This window comes from Hippopotamus amphibius, chromosome 4 (genome assembly GCF_030028045.1).
Source record: "Hippopotamus amphibius kiboko isolate mHipAmp2 chromosome 4, mHipAmp2.hap2, whole genome shotgun sequence".
NCBI lineage: Eukaryota > Metazoa > Chordata > Mammalia > Artiodactyla > Hippopotamidae > Hippopotamus > Hippopotamus amphibius.
This window is the reverse complement of record NC_080189.1, coordinates 100,205,880-100,219,325: the sequence shown is the minus strand read 5'-3', so window position 1 is coordinate 100,219,325 and position 13,446 is coordinate 100,205,880. Positions and strand designations below refer to the sequence as shown.

General features: G+C 39.7%; 1 non-coding gene across 1 annotated transcript; it reads left to right on the top strand.

The window, feature by feature from the left end:
* Positions 1-13,133: 13,133 nt before the first annotated feature.
* LOC130852920 (U6 spliceosomal RNA) lies at positions 13,134-13,238 on the top strand. The gene has a single exon (XR_009053619.1). It is a non-coding gene; the product is annotated as a U6 spliceosomal RNA (small nuclear RNA).
* Positions 13,239-13,446: the final 208 nt, after the last annotated feature.

Genomic DNA, 13,446 nt, shown 5'->3' with positions numbered 1-13,446 from the left:
TTCTGCTGGTAACTCCTTCTTGTGTGTTTCAAATTTCACTTATTGTATTTGCCAGCTTTGATAATTCTCTTTCATATTTTCTGTTTCTTCATTGCAGTTATCACTGTGTTCATCTATTATTTTCACATGTTCAGCTAGCATTTTATTAGTAATGCTTTGAACTCATTTCGGGTAAAATACTTATTGCTTTTTTATTTGTTTCCCACCCCCTTAGTGAATTCATCTTTTTCTTTCATCTGAAACCTATTCCTCTGTTTTTATATCTTGATTGACATTCTGTTTTTCCTCGTGAGATTGTGCCCTACCCCAGTCTTGAAGGCATGTCCGTGTGTGGGAGCATCCCTGTGAAGCCTGACTGTCCCCAGGGGCATTGGTGGAAGAGCTAAGTTTAAAGTGCACATGGGCTGCATCTTCCCCTGTCATGTGCTACCAGGCACTGCGTTGCTGGCATGTGGGGTTGGAGTCATGGCCCGATCAGGGGTGGTGTCAAGGCCTAAGGGTCTGGAGCAGGATCTTTGAGGGGGTTGAGCTTCTTCCCAAGGATGTGCTGGTGTTCACCACGGGTGGGGATATGGCTGGGGCCTGAGGGCTTGGGGCTGCATTTCTAAGCTTGTTCCACTTTTTGCCTGGTGTGCACACATTGGGTAGAGGCAGGGTCAGGGCCAGAGGGGTTGGCACCACACTAATAAGCTGGTTCCACTCCTACCTTTGTGTGGTTGTACCAGCGATGGCAGTCTCCACCCTAGCCTGAGGCAGAAAGAGGGCCTCAGCTGGTTCCAGCCCTTCCCTAGAGCCTGCACACCTGTGTGCGCAGACAGTGCCGGTCTCTGACATGTCTGGAGGCAGGCCTATAGTCCAAGCAGCTTCTGCTCCCTCCCAGTACAGGCATGCATGCTAGTACGTGCAAAGGCTCTCTCTGCTCCGGCTAAATGCAGGGCCAGGGCGTGAGGTGGCTCTACTCCCTCCATGTTTGCTCAGGCTCATTAGAAATGGTAGCCTTTTCCTTAGCAGGCAGCAGCCCTGGAGCAGGAGTTGCTGGAGTAAAAACAGATTTGGTCTGGGGCCTGCCATGGGGTGGTCCTGGCAGGCTGGCCAGAGCAGCTGGCAGTCTTCAATCTGCAGCCTCTGTGCTGGGACTGGAAGCAACGCGTCTGTGCACACACCATTCAAGAGCAGCATCTTGGTTTCTGACTGCCCTTTGCTGAGTCCCACTGGTTTTAGAACCAGCCTGGGGGGGCTTGTTGTTCCAGTGTCACACCCCAGGGCTGTGTGCCCAGTAGGTGGCTCACTGTCCTGTCTCACCAGTGAGGATCCCCAAGGCTGTGACACTGCCCTCGTCTTCAGGGTTGCCTGGCAGGGCTGTGGGTCCTGACTAGATAGCTTCTCTTTCCCTCCTACCAAACTATGTGGTTCTTGCTTTGTGGCCTTGGTTGTAGAAGAGTCATGCTGCTTGACTTCATGTCATTTTCAGCAAGAATCTTTCTGTACATAGTCGTGGTTTTGATGTGATTGTGGGCTGAGGTGTGGCAGGATGTCCCTACTTTGCCAACTTAATTACCCCATCATGGTGTTTCAAAACAGCCACACCATATCACCTTCCAAGCAAGAGCACACAAGCATTCCAATTTAGCCTCATCCTTGCATCACCAGTTATTTTCTACTGTTACCTTTTGTTTTGGTTTGTTTCCTGGCCATGCTAAGTGTGTGATGAGACTTCTTTTGGTTTGTATTGTTTTCTCATTCTATCACCAGTTTCTCTTGCAGACAAGATTTTTTTATTGTAATGAAGTATATCCGATCGGTTGGTTTCTCTACTGGATTGTGGTTTTGATGTTATATCTAAAGTGTCCTCATCACATAGTTCAAATGAAGTAAATATCACCTCACACAACCTAAATACGTACAATTTTTTGTCAATCACATATCACAAAAGCTAGAAAAAATTTAGAAGTCATCCACAAATCCAAGTCACCTATATTTTCACTTTTATGTTCTTTTAGAAACTTTGCTGTTTCAACGTTTACACTTAAGTCCATGAACTGTTTTATTAAATTTTTGTAAAAGGTGCACAGTCTGGGCTCATTGTGTGTGTGTGTGTGTGTGGTGAATTTCCCTTTGTTCTAGTACCCTGTACTGAAAAGATTATCTTTTGTTCATTTCATTGACACTGCTCATGTGTCAAAAATGTTGACTATATTGGTGTGATTCTATTTCCAGGCTCTCTATTTCATTGAATTATTTGTCTACACCTGGATCAACATCACACTTTCTCACTGTCAATTTATATTTAGACGAAGTAGGAGAGTGTCAGTCCTTTGATTTTGTTTATCTTTGATGTTGCAGTTACTATTTTCTATTTTTTGCTTCTCAGTGGACTTTGAATTTACAATTCATTGCAAGATCTGTGGGATAGAAAACAAAAGTTGGAAGAAGGGAAAGTGATTTTATTTACACAAAAGCAGCCATTTTTGTTCTCAACTCCATCTCAACCTTCCATCCCCACTCCTCAGATCCTGACCAACAGGTGCCTAGAACCAAGGCCAGGGCTGTGTCTTTGCTTCTTGGGGGAAAGGGGCATAGAAATGGAATTATGGTCCAATGAGAGTAGTATACTCTATACATTTAGCACAGGCAGAGTTTTGCATTCCACATTGTACTTCAATCCCCTACACAGAAAAACCCAAGATTTCTAATTAAATACACTGTTCTTATTGCTTTTATCTTATTGTCAAGATTGGGACATTTCTGGATCTGGCAACTGCCGCATATCTATTCACCATGAATTTCCAAGGCCACTAGCACCTGCATAGCTGACAGTCACTCGCAGGATATACCCATCCCCTGGTTCACAGAGAGCTTTGACTTATACATTGCTCATTTGCTAAGAAGAAAACATCTCCACTTCCAATGTAAATAGCCCACACATTCTCTCAGCTTTATTCTTACATTAAAAAATTAATAATAACTTACCATAGGGAGGGTGCAACTTTTGTCCAGTGAATATCAAAGATTTAACCCCTAACAAAGAGGGAGAGTCAAACTCTGTTGGGCTGCATGAGTAACAGAGCCTGAAAGCCTGAGGAGGGTGGGCACAAGGAAGGACCACGTCTGGTCCTCATGCAGGCGCAGCCCCTTATCAGGCCCACCCTGCCCACGTGTGTACCATTCACTTGCAACCAAGAAGCAGATTCCTTGACAAGAAAGTAACTATAACATGACGTAGTTTTCCCTTGATATTTCAAACCTCTTCTGTGGTACCCTAGATTTTTCATGCACCAGGGGCAACGGGCTGCTCTGGACCTTAAAATCCTTGAATTTAGAATAATCTTTTGTGAAACTTAGTTCCATATGCATACATATTTGTAGGCATACATGCATATGTATATTCTGATATAGAATGTATTTCTTTATTACTGTGGTACTGTGGGTCATGGTTAAAGAATTGAAAGCTCCTGCCTTAGAAGGTCCCAGACAGCCTTATCTGTCCTTGTCTTTAAACTCTCCAGAGGATATTCAATAACCTGGGGAAGTGTTATGAAATACCATTTTTGGCATTTCTTCATAAAAATATTTTTTTTCAGAAGTTATGGCAATTTGAATGTCTGTTGTTGGATACTGCTAAATCAGTGACTCATATTACTGTGTGACATTACCTATCCAACTTTTTCCATCGTTCTTCATTGCCAAGCTACTACTGAAAGACTGTTGCAGATAGCTTCAGCAATATGTTTGATTTCTAAGAGGAAATATTATCTTTTCATAATTGTATATCACAGAAATAAAGTGGTATATATCATTTCCTTGAAAAGCATTTTTTCCTTAAATAATTTCCTTCTCTAAAATTAAAGTCTAAATAAGTTTTGAGGCTTAGTTTATTAATAGGTTGTGGGTGTTTATAAGGAATAGGATTTCTCTATTTTCTTGGTGATATGAATACAGGAATGCATAAGCAAGGTGGAAATATTAATTTATGAAATGCAAAGTAAGGTTTTGTGAGGTTTAGGTATATTTAAACTGTCCTGGAAATAGTAAATGAAGGCTTTAGACTCCTTTTCCCTTTCTACACCACTTAATTTTACAGGCTCTAGAGGGGCTAGTTCTGTGGGAATTGTTCTTTTGTTTAAGATGTTGAAAACTACTCTCAATCAAATTAGTACTGTCATTTAACTTCTGAATACTTGGTGGTAATTGCCTGGCTTCTGCAATAAATGTTAGCAAATTCTTAAAAAAAAAAAAAAAAAAAATCCTTGAACTACCCATCCCTCCTGCCTGCTGTGAGTCCCAGCACAGCCTTGAGATTTTCTTAGGTCTGGTAGTTCAGCTGCAGGCAGCGGGGTCATAGACCAAGCTTTTCTACATTATTTCCCCATAGATATCATCTGCCTTATTGTTTTCCTGCTTAACTGCCTTCACACTGTCTCCCACTTCCTACCCCTGTGCAGTGTAAAGACCTCACTGGAAAGGTGGGTTCTTCCCCTTTGCACCTCTACAGCCTTGCCCCTCTTAGAGAGTACAGGCAAATCCACTCCATGTGTAACTGCAGGAGTTTTCACCCTCTGCCTAATCGTGCCATTCTGTAGAACCACCCTAGGCTCTCCTGGTCACCCCATCCTCCTGTCCTCCTCATCCTAGGACCTCCTGCTCCTTAGGACTCTCCTTCACATTCAGGACCTCTTTACATTGTCCATGTACCATTGGAAAGGGTGCTCTTCCGGGGCAGAGGGCATCCTTATTCCATTCCCATGAATGATGAGGCAGGGGGTGAGCATGAGGGGAAAACAGAAAGCCAGGGAGAGGCAACCAGGGAGACAGATGGAGTAGGGGAGAGTCAGGGAGAAAACAAAAAGAGATGTTAAATCAGTGATGTGCATTGGGTGCAATGGACTAGGAGACAGTAAGCATCAAAAGGGAGTGACCTAAGAGGGAAACACAAGTGAAAATGAAAATAGACTATGGTCAACTACTCTATGACAAAGGAGGCAATAAAGAAAAAAAAATCAAATTGTACACTTTAAATATATGCAGTGTATTGTATGTCAGCTATATCTCAATAAAATTCTTTTTAAAAGGAAAAAAATTTAAAAATAAAATGCTGCCTTAAAAAAAATGAAAATAGAGAAAAAGGAAGATGAGCACAGAAGTGGTAGAGGACAGAAAAAGGAGGAGGAGGACCTCACAGATGCTACCAGCAGGACAACACAAGCTTAGAGCCCCAAGTCATTAGATTTTTAAGTGATATTTTAAAATTACACTTTGATTTAAATCGATTGTCAGATTCAGATCTTGGGGTCTCAATGTTTTTCTAGTTTCTGCTATATATTGACAATATTATTTGGCTTCAGTATATAATTTTAAATAATTTCACTATGGGCATAGTAAGGATGTAGATTGTACTGTTTTTAAGTATACAGTCAAAATCTGGTTTAATCATTTAGTATAACTTTCATCAAGCCTTTTTCCCCTATGAGATGTGTCAAATTACTGGGCTACAAGCTTCAATGATACAAAAAGTATATGGTTCCCTCAAGTACTCTTTCTTTATTTTCAGATATTGAACGATGTGCTACATTGATGTGGACTCTGTTCCAATAGAGCCCATCTGTTCAGGATAGTTCAGTGAATCAGAGCTGCTTCTATAGCTACACTCTTCGATGTTTCTCAAGTCAATAACTAGGTCTTTTCAATTTCACATATATTTTTTTAATTTAATGTGGTTTTCTGGAAAACAGGAATTAGATGCTTGAAATCATCATGTTGAAAACCATGAAGAGACATTTCTCTTGCTCAAGTGTGTGAAAGATTCTATGAAATAAGTAAAAAGGGGAGATTCACATCCTGCCTCTATCACATCCAGGCCATACTTTCCTTCCAGACCGAAGTCAGCTGCTCTTCACTGGCCTCCCCTGCACAGGTTCCTGCTTGCTCCAGGCAGATTCACAAGCCAGCTGGGAGTAGAAGTCAAAATTTTTAAAACTACAATTAAAAGCGTCTCTCCGATGGGGGGAGCAGGGGAGCGGCCCTTGGCTATGGGAAGGGAAGTTAGAGGAGAGGTGAAGGCAGTTTGAGGGTTAAGGTCCAGGGAGTGGGAAAGAGATTGGGAATCTCAGGTGCTGAAGAAAGGAAAGATGATGCTTATCTCCTGGTGATAGAAGGGGCTGCAAGGTTGTGACTTCAAGGCAAGGCCCACATAACTGGTTCTGCCTCGATGTGTGGGATTCACGATAATGGAAGGGTGTTAGAAAGAACGGGTAGGAAACTCACCTGCTGCTCTCCAGGTAGGAGTCTATACTGCGTGAATCCCTCCTACACAAGCGAATAGCAGAGGATTATTTTTGTCCTCGTGTGTGTAGTTGTAGCAGAGGATGTAGGCATGGTGATTTGAAGCCCTTAAAGAAATATTCTCAGAACTCTCAAGAGTTGTCTAGATTGAAACAGAAAGAAACCTGGAAAAGGAGGAAGAGAAAAGGAAGAGGGAGAAAGAATGACTGTTTCTCAGTGAATTCATATTCTTGGTTGATTGTTCTGTCTTCTTACTTCCTTTAACTTCTATGTATACTTTAGTCTAACAGAATAATGTAGACAGGCTTATTTTTATGCTTTAAAAGATTTTACATCACTAATAATAACCAGGACATGGAAGCAACCTAATTGTCCATCAGCAGATGAGTGGATAAAGAAGATGTGGTACATATATACAACAAAATATTACTCAGCCGTAAAAAAGAATGAAATAATGCTATTTGCAGTGACATGGATGGACCTAGAGATTGTCATACAGAGTGAAGTAAGTCAGACACAGACAAATATCATATGACATCACTTACATGTGGGATCTTAAAAAATGGTACAAATGAACTTATTTACAAAACAGATACAGAGTCACAGATGTAGAAAACAATCCTATGGATACCAAGGGGGAAAGGTGGGGAGGGATAAGTTGGGAGATTGGGATCGATATGCACACACTACGGTACATAAAACAGATAACTGATAAGAACCTACTGTAGAGCACAGGGAACTCAGGACTCTGTAATGACCTATATGAGAAAAGAATCTAAAAAAGAGCGGATATATATGTATATGTAAAAAAAATGCAAGACAACAACCACCCTCTTAAAAAAAAAAACAAGAAAAAAAAGATTTTACATTACAAAGAAACTATAAGAGGCTGACATGTTGACTGAAAGACTTTAATAATAAATTTGTATACTAAAATTAGTTAATCCAAATTTTCTATTTCTTTTTGAATGGATATTTATAACATTTTCATAGATAACAATTTATCCTGGATATACAAAATGGTGAGAATGGGAAACATTATTTCTTACCACTTAAATGATTTCTCTTAAATGAATCGATCATGCACTTTAATTGCCAGTGTTATTTCTTACATGTTCTTTTTCAATTCCTTGAGTTTCAAAACTTCTTTTTAATTGATTGCTAGCTAATAATCTGTCTCCCCGTTATTATTTTTTATATTTATTGATGTGTAGTTAATTTACATTATTATATCAGTTTCAGAGGTATAGCATAGTGATTCAAAATTTACAGATTCTCCTTTTATACTTATTATGAAATAGTGGCTGTATTCCCCATGCGATACAATGCATCCTTGTAACATATTTATTTTGTACATAGTGGATTGTCCCTCGAAATCCCCTACCACTGTCTTGCTGCTCCACCCTTCTCTCTCCCCACTGGTAACCACTAGTTTGTTTATATCTGTGAGTCTGTTGCTGTATTCAAACATTTGTTTTCAGATTCCACACATAAGTGATAACATACCATACTTGTTTTCTCTGTCTGGCTTATGTTACTAAGCATAATACCCTCCAAGTCCATCCATGTTCTTGCAAATGGCAAAATTGTATTTTTTGCTGGTTGAGTATTCATACATATACCTCACATCTTTTTTATCCATTCACCTGTTGATGAACACTTAGGTTGACGCTATGTCTTCGCAGTGGCAAATAACACTGCTAAAGAATGTTGGAGTGCACGTATCTTTTAGAATTCGTGTTTCTGTTTTCTTTTGATATATACCAAAGAGTGGAACTGCTGGATCATATGGTAGTTCCACTTTTAGTTTTTTGTTTGAACTTCCATTTTGTTTTCCACAGTAGCTGCACCAATTCACATCCCACACCAACGGTGTACAAGAGTTTCCTTTTCTCCACATCCTCACCAACATTTGTTATTTGTGGTCTTTTTAAAAAGAGAAAAACAAATATCATATATTAACACATATGTGAGGAATATAGAAAAAATGGTACAAATCAACCAGTTTGCAAGGCAGAAATAGAGACACAGATGTAGAGAACAAACATATGGACACCAAGTGGGGAAAGCGGGGAGGGTTGTGGGGGAATGAATTGGGAGATTGGGATACCAGACTGTGCACTCTATATATATGCAGTTTATTGTATGTTAACTGTATCTCAATAAAAGTCCTTAAAAATTTATTTATTGGCTGCACTGGGTCTTCATTGCTGCACATGGACTTTTCTCTGTTTGTGACGAGCAGGGGCTATTCTTCGTGGTGGTGCACGTGCTTCTCATTGCAGTGGCTTCTCTTGTTGCGGAGCATGGGCTCTAGGTGCACGGGCTTCAGTAGTTGTGGCACGCAGTCTCATTAGTTGTGGTTTGCAGACTCTAGAGCACAGGCTCAGTAGTTGTGGTGCATGGGCTTAGTTGCTCTGCAGCATGTGGGATCTTCCCAGACCAGGGCTCCAACCCATGTCCCCTGCATTGGCAGGCAGATTCTTAACCACTGCACCACCAGGGAAGTCCCTATGGTCTTTTTGATGGCAGGAATTCTGACTGGAGTGAGATGATATCTTGTAGTTTTGATTGCACTTCACTACTGATTAGCTATGTTTAGCGTCTTTTTGAGTTCTGGTTGGCTATCTGTATGTTTTCCTTGGAAAAATGTCTATTCAGGTCTTCTCATTTTTAAATAATTCATATATATATATATATACACACACATACATATATATATATATATACACACACATGTTCTTTTCCATTACACTTTATCACAGAATATTGGCTATAGGTCCCTGTGCTATACAGTAGGACCTTGTAGTTTATCCATCCTATATGCAGTATAATAGTTGCATCTGCTATTCCCAAACTTCCAATCCTTCCCTCACCCACTCCTTAGCAACCACAAGTCTGTTTTCTGTCTGTCTGTTTCTGTTTGACAGATATGTTCATTTGTGTCATATTTTAGATTCCACATACAAATGATATGATACAGTATTTGTTCTTCTCTTTCTGACTTACTTCACTCAGTATGATAATCTCTAGGTCCATCAATGTTGCTGTAAATTGCATTATTTCATTATTAATATTTCCTAAGGTGGCTAGATTTCTTCATGGCCTACCGTTGTCACTACAGTTACCAGAGTCTTAGGGGAAGTCTTGTTCCAATTGTAAATTAGAATGGAATGTGTCAGAAGAAGCCAGCATAAGTTGTGTCTCATTACGTCTTCTAGTGTTTTTTTTGTTTATTTCTTATTGGAGTAAAGTTGATTTACAATGTTGTCTTTGTTGTACGTGTACAGAATCTTGTTTACTTATGCATATACATATTTGTAGTCATCCTCAGTTTCTTCTCACATATGTTGCTATAGAGGGTTTTGTCCACCTCCCTTGCTATAGAGTAAGTAATTCCTTGTTGACTATTTTGTATGTATTCCTGTGTGTAAGTTAATTGAACCTCCTCATTTATTCCTTTCACGCACCTTTCCCCCTTGGTAACCATAAGTTTGTTTTCTGTGTGTCTGTTTCATGTGTCTAAACTAACTCATCGATATCAAATTATCCATTCCACCTAGAAGAGACATCACATGATATTTGCTCTTTCTTACTTACTTCACTGATATGATTATCTCTGGGGCCATAGGTTTAAGGCAAATATCATTTCATTCTTTTTTTCCTGGCAGAGTAATATTTCAATGTGTACATGTATCACTTCTATATCCATTCATCGGTCAAGGACATTAAATGTGCTTCCATGTGTTGGCTATTGTAAACTGTGCCAAGGTGCACACTTGGCTGTCTGTGTGTCTTCAAATTCTGGTTTCAACACATATACTCTTAGGTGTGGGACTGTCAGATCATATGGTAGCTCAATTTTTACTTTTTAAAGGCACTTCCATGCTGTTCTCTATAGTGGCTGTTACCATTTCCATCCTACCAGCATGACAGGGGGGTCCCCTTTTCTTAACCCCCACTCTAGAATATATTGTCAATTCACTTTTTGTGAATGGCCATTTTGACTGTTGGGAGGTGACATTTTGTCATGGTTTTGATTTGCCAGCCTGTATCAATTCACCAGAACGAACAGCTCTTCGTGTGCTTTTTATTTTTAAAAGTCAGAGTAAATTTTCTTGTTGAAATTTTCTTCTTGAAAGTCTGCCCAGTTTTTCTTATTTTTTATTTTTTTAACCCTGGGAAACTTTTGAGGGCAGGTATTACGTACAGCGTAGCAGTCCTTGTATGTGTTAAGTACCACTAAGCAGTAGTTTTCAGGCAGAATTTCTTCCTGCCCTACTCTTGTTAGCATGATAACCAGAGCCTTAGGAGAAGTCCTGCTCCCTGATTGTAAATTAGAGTGAAATGTGTCAGTAGAAGCCAGTAAAAGTTTGTGTCTCATTACTTCTTGCAGTTTTTTTTGAATTTAATGTTTATTGGAGTTGATTTACAAAGTTTCTTAGTTGTAGGTGTGCAGAATCTTGTTCAGTCATATACATATATGTATTCATCCTCGATTTCTTTTCACATATAGGTTATTATAGTGTTTTGCTGTAGAGTAGGTCCTTTGCAAATATCTGTTTTATATGTATTCATGTGTGTAAGTTAATCAAACCTCCTAATTTATCGCTTTCACATACCTTTCTCCTTTGCTAACCATAAGTTTGTTTTCCAAGTCCGTGCGTCTTTTTGATTTTATGAAACTAGTTCATTGGCATCAATTTCACCATTACACATACAAGTGACATCATATGTATTTGTCTCACTTACTAGTATTATCTCTAGGGTCATGGGTTATAGCAAAATGGCATTATTTCATTCTTTCTCATGGTGAGTCATATTTTAATGTGTACATGTATCACTTTTATATCCATTCATCTGCAGATGAACATTTTGTGTGCGTCCATGTCTTGGCAATTGTGAATTGTGCTGCAGTGCACTGTTGGGTGTCTGTTTTCGAATTTTGGGTTTTATTACATGTACTCTTACCTATGGGACCCTCAGATAATATGGTACCGTTTTTATTTTTTGTTAAATTTATTTTATTTATTGGCTGTGTTGGGTCTTCGTTGCTGCACACAGGCTTCCTCTAGCTGTGGCGAGCAGGGGCTTCTCTTCATTGTGTTGCACAGGCTTCTCAATGCAGTGGCTTCTCTTGTTGCGGACCATGGGCTCCAGGTGTGCGGGATTCAGTATCTGTGGCGCGTGGGGTCAGTAGTTGTGGCGCACGGGCTTAGTTGCTCCAAGGCATGTGGGACCTACCCAGGCCAGGGCTCGAACCCATGTCCCCTGCATTGCCAAGCGGATTTTTAACCACTGTACCGCCTAGGAAGTCCCACAGTACCTCTATTTTTAATTTTAAAGGCACTTCTATACTGTTCCCTGCAGTAGCTGTTATCATTTCCATTCCACCAGGACCAAAGTTGGGTCGCCTTTTCTTTTTTTCTCTGTCAACTAAATATTTTTATTGTGCACTCATTATAAAGTCTGGGTCACCTTTTCTTAAGCCCCACTCTAGAATTTATTGTCTGTATACTTTTTGATAATGGCCATTTTGACTGGTGGGAGATGATATTTCGTTGTAGTTTTAGGTGCCTGTCTCTAGTAATTCACCGCAGTGATCATCTTTTCGCCTGTCTTTTTTTTTAAAACAGTATGAGTAGAATTTACTGGTTGAAATTCTCTTCTTGGAAGTCTGTCCTGGTTTTCTTTATTTTTGATTACTTAACCCTGATTTTGTGAGGGCAGGTATCGTATACATCCCAACAGTCATTTTAAGTATTCAGTACCCCTAAGTAACAGTTTTCAGGTTGCAGGTGCAGGAAAAGGCCCCAACGCCTCAGGATTTCTTCACGCCCTAGTCTTGTTACAATGGTAACAAGAGCCTAACAGGTAGTCTGGTTCCCTGATTGTAAATTAGAGTGGAATCGGTAAATAGATGTCAGCAGGAGGGTATGTCTCATTATGAACTTATATTTTCTAATTTAGTGTCTATTTTTTATTGGAGAAAAGATGATTTACAAGGTTGTACTTTTTGTAGGTGCACACAATCTTCTTCAGTTATGCATATACATATATGTAGTCATCTTCAGTTTCCTTTCACATATGTTGTTATAGAATGTTCTGTCCACCTCCCTTGCTGTAGAGTAAGCTCTTGTGGATTACTTTATATGTATTGCTGTGTAGAGTTAATCAAACATCTTCATTTATCCCTTTCACACACCTTTCCCTCTGGTAACCGTAAGTTTCCTTTTTAAGTCTGTGTGTCTTTTTCATGATTCCAAACTACTTCCTTGGTATCTATTTCTCCATTCCACCCTTAAGCCATGTCACAGGATATATATCTGTCTCTTTCTGACTTACTTCACTGATATGATAATCTCTAGGGCTATAGGTTAATGCAAAGGTCATTATTTCACTCTTTTTCCTGGCAGAGTCATATTTCAGTATGTACATGTCTCACTTCTGTATCCATGCATCTGTGGATTTACATGTTGTGTGCTTGCATGCGTTGGCTATTGTAAATTGTGCTGCAGTGCACACTTGGGTGTCTGTGTGTTTTCAAATTCTGGTTTCAATGCATATACTCTTAGGTGTAGTGCTGCCTGATCATGTGGTAGCTCTATTTTTACCTTTTAAAGGCACCTCCATATGTTCTCTATAGTGGCTGTTACCCTCTCACCAGCGCCATCCAAGTATCATTTGATATCACTTCCAGGTGGAATGGAGAAACAAATACTAAGGAACTAGTTAAGAAAAGTGAAACAGACACACAAACTTAGAACACAAATTTATGGTTACCAAAGGGGAAAGGGATATATCAGGAGTTTCGATTCACACATACACAGGAATACATATAAAAGAGATAATCAGTGCTCACTTTGGCAACACATACTAAAACTGGAACGATCCAGAGAAGACTAGCATGGCCCCTGCGCAAGGATGACATGCAAATTCGTGAAGCGTTCCATATTTTTAGGCCAGACGCTATAAAACTCCTAGAGGAAAACATAGGAAGAACACTCTTCGACATAAATCACAGCAAAATCTATTTTGATCCACCTCAGAGTAATGGAAATAAAAAGAAAAATAAATAAGTGGGACCTAATGAAATGTCAAAGCTTCTGTACAGCAAAGGAAACTATAAGCAAGACGAAAAGACAACCCTCAGTATGGGAGAAAATA